The sequence below is a fragment of the Solanum verrucosum genome, unplaced genomic scaffold, assembly GCF_900185275.1.
Source record: "Solanum verrucosum unplaced genomic scaffold, falcon-dt-bn FXZP01000253.1, whole genome shotgun sequence".
In the NCBI taxonomy this organism is placed as follows: domain Eukaryota; kingdom Viridiplantae; phylum Streptophyta; class Magnoliopsida; order Solanales; family Solanaceae; genus Solanum; species Solanum verrucosum.
This window is the reverse complement of record NW_026019984.1, coordinates 318,949-326,438: the sequence shown is the minus strand read 5'-3', so window position 1 is coordinate 326,438 and position 7,490 is coordinate 318,949. Positions and strand designations below refer to the sequence as shown.

At 31.8% G+C, this 7,490-nt stretch overlaps 1 pseudogene; it reads left to right on the top strand.

Annotated features, from left to right (window-relative positions):
* The first annotated feature begins 376 nt into the window (after positions 1-376).
* LOC125818318 (uncharacterized) lies at positions 377-1,369 on the top strand (annotated as a pseudogene).
* Positions 1,370-7,490: the final 6,121 nt, after the last annotated feature.

Here is a 7,490-nt window from a genome sequence, read left to right as displayed (position 1 = left end):
ATGCAGAAATCACAGCAACATGTGCCTCCGAGTTTTTCCACTTTGAAAGCACAAGTTGTGCAGGAACAAGTGCAACCAACACCTATGAATTCTTCCACTGTAGTAGCACAAGTTTCAGAGAACTAGTTGCAACATGTGCCAAGAGAATCTCCTACTGTAGAGGCACACGATATACAGTACCAAGTGCAACAAGAGACACAGAATTCGAAAGAAAATGACCTATCAGGAGAACTAGGTAAAAACATATAAATTCACTTCTAAATATTTTAATGCATTGGAATTGTAAAATCAGTTAACATTGTTGATATGTTGTTTAACTTTGCTTCGTATTATTGTAGGGCCTGTGACTCAAAAAAAGAAAAGAGGTAGTACAGTAATGCAAAGTGTACATGGGCGACAAGAGCATAAGTTGGTCGTGTTGAATAGGTACAATCAACCCATTGGTCCTACTAATGCCGTTGTAACAGAGTTGGGGAGTTTTCTTGGAACCTTGGCAAGAAATGCAATGCTTTGTCCTCTTAATATTCATAATTGGAAGAATATGGACACAAAAAAAGATTTGTGGGATTATACCCAGGTTTGAGTTCCTGCATTTCTAATTTCAGTTATAAACTTTTCATACTTTTTACTAATATAAAGAACAAATTGTAGGAGAAATATGATATTCGTGATAGTGCAAAAAATTGGGCTTTGGAGGGAATCAGAAATGCTTGGAGAAAGTATAGGAATGACTTGTATGAGAATCATTATAAAGCATATGATAATGATGATCTTCGAATGGCAAATAAGCCCAAAGATGTTTCAGAATTTGATTTTAAGGACCTTCTCAAATATTGGGACTCTGAAAAATTCAAGGTTAGATTTATATTTTATGTTCTAATTGATTCATTTTTCTGTTTTTGATTCATTTTTTAATTTACATAGAATTTACTAACTCGTTTATTTACAGGAAATGAGTAAAAGAAATACCAAAAATCGAAAAAAATGAATGAATCCACATACTGCTGGTAAAACAAGTTTTACTGTGATACGCAATAATTTGGCATGTTATCCTGTTAATCATTAAATATGAACTTGTTGTCATAAAAGATCTTTAATACCAACTTTATGTAATTAGGAAAAAGAGAAGGAAAGCCCCGATGAGCTATCAGCCAAAGAACTCTTTGTGGCTACAAGATCAAGAAAACCTGGTCGAGTATACAAGGACTCCAACGAAGATACAATTAGTAAAATTGTATGACTTTTATTTGGTTAAAATGTTGTTAAGATCCTTTATTTGTTCTTAAATACTTGATTTTATTTATTTGAATTTGATTTGTAGGCTGAAATGGAGAAAATGCAAAGTCGACAGAATGAAGATGACAATTAATCATTTGATGCTTTTACAACAGTCATGGGACATGAACACCCAGGGTGCCTGAGATTGTATGGACGAGGAGTTACCAAAAGTACTTTGAAAAGAAAAGCGCTTTCTGAACCTTATTTAAGTGCTAATGATGAGAGGATGGAAAAAAATGGAGGAATTGGAAGAGAGGATGCATCAAATGATGGCGGAAAAATTAGAACAACAAAAAGTAACGATACACCAAGAAGTTACAAATGATATTCTTGGACGACTTAATCGTATGTACCCTGGGCTTCAATTGAATGCTGCCATGTTGGCATCAGTGGGTGCTCAGTCACCACAAGAAGCTATGCAACTGTTGAATCGTCCATCTCCTAGCAAAAACCATCAAGGTATGTCGTTATTCTTCACTTAATTCTTTCATCCATCTTTAATTATAGTTGTTCCAGTTGAATGTTGAGTTTTCTACTCACTTTTTGTGTATAGATTTATCTCGATCAGGACCCTGTTTTGAGTATCAGAACCTTGGACTCTTCTTTTCCTTTTCCAAATATTTTGGTTGTGAAAACGTTAGTCTTTGAATCATTGTTCTCTCATTAGTGTGCCATCTTAAATTGTGAAATTATTGTGGCTCTTATTTGTTAGTGAAGTTGTTGGACGGTTGGAAATGATAAATATTTAGCACTAAAGGGCTGGCCTATTGCTGACACAGATGAACTGTTGTTGTAAGTACTAGTTTGTAGACAATTTGTGTGAGTATCTACGCTGCTGTTGGTCCTTATGCGAATATTAGTAACTTGTTGTTAGTTTAAATTAAGGATCATCCTCGCTTGACTTGGCAGATCTGAAAAACCATGTTGGCTAAATAATTGCAAGCATATTTCCTTCTTTGTAAGTGTGTTTAATTTGAATCCGACACAATTGAGATGTCTCCAATAATTATGTATTTGATTTTTCACCATTCTGCGACTTTAACTTGGCCAAATAGATTGTCTTTTCCTATATGTAGTGGAGTCTGGATGAAGTTTTGGATACTTATAACTTGTGTGCTTGGTGTGTGCGTGTGATTTATAACTTCCATGGCTTGAATTTGACTAGTTATGGTGAATTGGAAGGGTTTGAATAAAGTTTGAAGGTTCTGTCCCTTCCTGTTTTGTTGTTAAAATTCCTTCCCTTGAAAATTGTTTTTTTTTTGAGATATTGTGGTATACTTTGGTACACTGCTAGTGTTTCTATATTTGAGTGCCATGTTTATTTTATTATATATTCCCCTTGAATGTGTTTTGTTAATGTGTCTCTCTTTCAATACAAAGCTATATTACCAATTTTTGAGCCATTTGTATCCACTAAAAGAAAAACAGTTCCAATCTGAGCCATTTCAGGTTGCTGGATACAACTTGCATTTTATAGCAGGCAAAAAAATAGTAAAAAGTTTATGTCAAAGACAAATAGGCAGGCTGGTTAAATAGTTTGACTAACTAAAGGTTACTTAATAGTAATTGGCCAAACTGTAGGTTATATCGATTATTTATGCTACTATATAATGCACCAACCTTTGTTAACATACTCAAAGTATGTGTCGTGATATAAGGAAAAAGTACAGATTGCAAGAAATGCACTTTTGGCACATTACATATGCTCAATAAGTCAGAAGTGATTCTTTATATAAATGGATTGTTATATGTATTGTTTTTCTGTGTAATGGTGACCAAGTGGGAATCAAGACATGTAAAGATTCTGTCTTTTGCATTTTTTGTTTGGTTTCATCACTATCTCTTGTTATTTGTTGTCACTAAACTGTTTTTTTGAATGTGTTTTTGAGATGATTTGTTCATTTGGTGAAGTTGAGTCACAAGACAGGAATGTGTTTTACCTTCCTCTGTTTCCCTCATATCCTCCTTCATATGGTGGAACTATTTTTCACAAGGAACCAAACTCATCTTCTTCATCCCCATCTGGAAACAAGATCAGTCCAGTTGTTCTTTTCATTATAGTTATATTAGTTGTCCTGTTTTTCATATCTGGTCTGCTCCATTTGCTAGTTAGGCTTCTTATCAAACACCCTTCTTCTTCAGCGTCATCTCAATCTAATGGATACCCTGAAATTTCTAGTTCAGATTCTTTGCAAAGACAGTTACAATAGTTATTCCATTTACATGATTCTGGTTTGGATCAAGCATTTATTGATGCATTACTTGTCTTTTTGTACAAAGAGCCTTTGATTGTGTTGTTTGTTTGTGTGAATTCTCTGATAAGGATAAATTGAGATTGCTCCCTACTTGTAGCCATGCTTTCCATAGCAACTGCATTGATACTTGGCTAAGTTTACCTTCCATTCCTTTGGTTTTACCTTTTTTCTGTATGCACAGTTGATTGAGCAAATGGAATGTTTGATTATTTTAAACTTTTATTTTTCTGGTCTTTTATAGGTGGAGAAGATAACGAAGGGGATGATGAAAGCAGTGATGAAGACCTTATTACTTGATCTAATTGATTGAAAGGTGTAGAAGCCTTTTGCTTTAGCTCGACTCTTTTGCTTCTTGACATTTTGAAACTTTTGTTAAGCTACAATATTTTGTTTTAATTTCTATTAGTATGGAACTTGTGCAAACTATTGAAAACATGTGTTTTGGTATATATATTTTACCTTTATGGATATTGTGATGACTAGGATATTTCAAATTATATATGTGAATCGGCTATATATAATTAGTCCTTTTCTTACGTAATTTGATTTAGAGAATTTTTTTATAAATTGTTGTTGATTTATATATATATATATATATATATATATATATATCATATATTACTAAAAGTGGGAAGCTCTAAAGTGCAAAGTTGGATTACCATTTTACCCCTACATTATATAAAAATATTATAAATTATATATATTAATTAATTATTAATTATTAATCCAACTCCAAAATTATTTTTTATTTATCAATTATGAGTTATGTCTCTTCAATGGCTCAATCCCATTTTCCAACAACCATACAACTTCAGCTATTTAAATCGTATATTATTTTCTGTTTCTAAAGCATTATTTAGTTAGTTTTCCGTATTAAATTAAATATTTTATGTTTCCAAAGCATTTAGTTTGTTTTTCGTATTAAATTAAGTATTTTTAATTTTCTAATCATTTAACTAATTGAATGGTATAACTAATGCATAGACTCTTCAGATTTGTAATAAAATTAGTTATTTTCATTTTATATATATATATATATATATATATATATATATATATTGTAAATTAAATATCATTTTTTACTTCTAATCCTTTTATAGTTTTCTCTTGTATTTGATTAGCCCTTCTGTTTGCTAATTACTAATTTTTATTTATTTTTCTTTGCTTCAGATCTTATCTTGCAATTGTGAACTGTTCCCTTCTCCATCGCATTATCAGGTACATAATAGATATGAGAGTCATATCATTGGAATAATGCTTAGTCATGAAGAAGATAAACATACATTAGGTCAATTCACTAGGAATCTTTTTAGTTTGTTAAGATGTTTCTCATTAGGAAATATAGAGAACTTGTATTGTTTGAGATCCATAAATTAGTAGTAAATACTAGAATGAAATGGGTCCAAATAGAGTGAAATGAATAGTGAGAATGCATATGCTGACTCTAAGAAGCATGTAATTGAGGTATGATTGTAATGGGATTAAAAAAAGTAATAGAAGTAGATGGATTGTTGTAGCCGATAAGTAACTGCTAAAAAACTGATATACAAACATTATGAGTTTTGTCATCTATACTATATTGTTACATGCTATAGGGTTTGACCAAAGGATGACAAAAGCTTTCACTAGAAAACAAAGTAAAGCTTAATGTTGACCAAACAACATGATCTGAACTTACGTGTTTGGGTCCAGTAATCTCAATTTGGGCTTTTGACTGTCATCACATATACACATAGCATATGCATAATCATAAACAAGAATTGTGCCATTGTCTTTAGAAAGTTAAACCACTTTAGTCAGTTGCACCCCTGATGCTCCCAAATCATTATTTCAACCATTTGTATTAAGCTCTAGCTTGTTTGTGAATATGGATTGATTATGTTATATTTCGTAATACTATTATACTTAAACAATTTAGTTAATATTCTCATATAAAATTTACACATGAAGGATTCGTAATCTTGAATCAAACAAAGAAAGTTGAACATGCAATTATCTATTACAAATAAATATGATGTTTTTCAAGTGTACCACGTGAAATTGACAACGATACATTATCCATCTTAAAGAAGAAATATATTAATCAACATTTCTACATTGAAATACATTTTTTATTAGGAAACAACATATTGATATGTATGTAGATATAAGGAGGAGACAATAGTTTCTTAAAAACAAGACACAAACTTTAAGATATGAAACATTTACAAACATAATCAACGTTACTTATGTTTACCTATAAACTATATGTTATAGAAATATTAAAAAAATAAGGAAAGTGCCACACTGAGTATAAGATATATGAGAACTACATAAGAAAAATGTTATATCAATATAATTGACTGTTTAAAGCTACAAACAATAACCCTTTCCTAAATTTAGTCACTTATTACTCACATGTTTTACTATCATCTATATCATTTTAAAAAATTGTACTATTTAACATTGGCTACACGTGCAATGCACGTGTACAAAAACTAGTATATATATATATATAATGCTCAGGAAACCTAAACTATTGCAACATGTTAGGAAAAACTGTAGATTCATATAGATTGGTTGCAATAGAAAATAAAAATGTTGCAATATCAATTAAAATCGTTGCCAAAATATTTTAAAAAGTGTTGCCATAAGAACAATCTATTGCAACATACTCTATTGCAACGGTTGCTAACAGTTACCACATCCCCTAATGCAACAGTTGTAAACTGTTACAACTGCTGTAATATTATAGTGCCTATAGATGGACAGAAAACCGTTGCAATAGAGGTTCCTATAGCAACACTTTCAAGAACCGTGACATTAACTGTTACAATAGAGCTATAGTAACACGAGTAGATGAGACGGTTGTAAAACCGTTGCTGTAGCGCTCTGGCAACGGTTTTAGGTCCTATTGCAACGCATATGAAACTGTTGTTGTAGATCAAAATTCTAGTAGTGTCTCAAATGTGAAGGATATCATATGTAGCTTGTGCAACCATGTTCAAAATATGATGCCATCTTACTTACTACTCTTTGTTGCAATTTACCGTCCAGATAACTTGGACAATTAATTTTGTGGAATTCTCCTTTGCTTGTCTATTAGCTTGATTTGGTCGTTGATCGATTGTTGTTGCAGGAGTTGTTCGATCTTGTCTTCGCTGTTCTTAAACTTCAGTCAACTAAAATCATGAATGGTCAGAAAAATGCAATTGATTCGCATCAGAGATGAATCTAAGGCTAATAAACGGATAGACGTATCATGATGTATTATGACTGTTGGAGGGTGAACAATTGAGAAGCCTTCAGTTCTTGATTAAGCCTTCACATTGCTTTGTTCTTCTAGCTTCATCAGCTTAAAAAAATTGCTTGTGAGCCATATATTGAATTTGACACTTCTTCACCTGGCAGTAAGCTTAGAAATCACTTTTTATAGTCAAATAGAACTATAAATATAGACAGTGTATGGTCTGTAATAGATCTACTTGTTTATACTCATCATTATGTCGAAGTTTTGTGAAGAAGAAGATATGATACAGCTCATCAGAGATCTTTCTCTAGTAATCTGTAGTTTATACGATTATCTTAATGGAAGTCCCAATTGACTGCTGCATTCTAACCCTACCATTGGTAGCCTAACTTATACTTCGTATCTTTATCTTCCCTGCTAAAGATTCTTATAATTATCACTTGCATTATTTTTTACAACCGAGCTAGAGTTTTAGCTATTTGTGTTAAAATTGTGTATTTGCATTAAGAAATCTACTTATTGCTCAGAACCAATTACTTTCTCTTTTTTTGTAAAATTCAGAATTCATAAACTCAAATGCAAGTTTCACAAATGAAAAATCATGTGCCTTTTAACTTGGATACAGTGTATGCACAAGAGTGTAGCTAAAGCAATTCTGAACTAGTCACGTATCAGGATTTCTGAAGCAATACAGCATTCAATTGTTGTCTCAGTTAGATTGCTCGTTT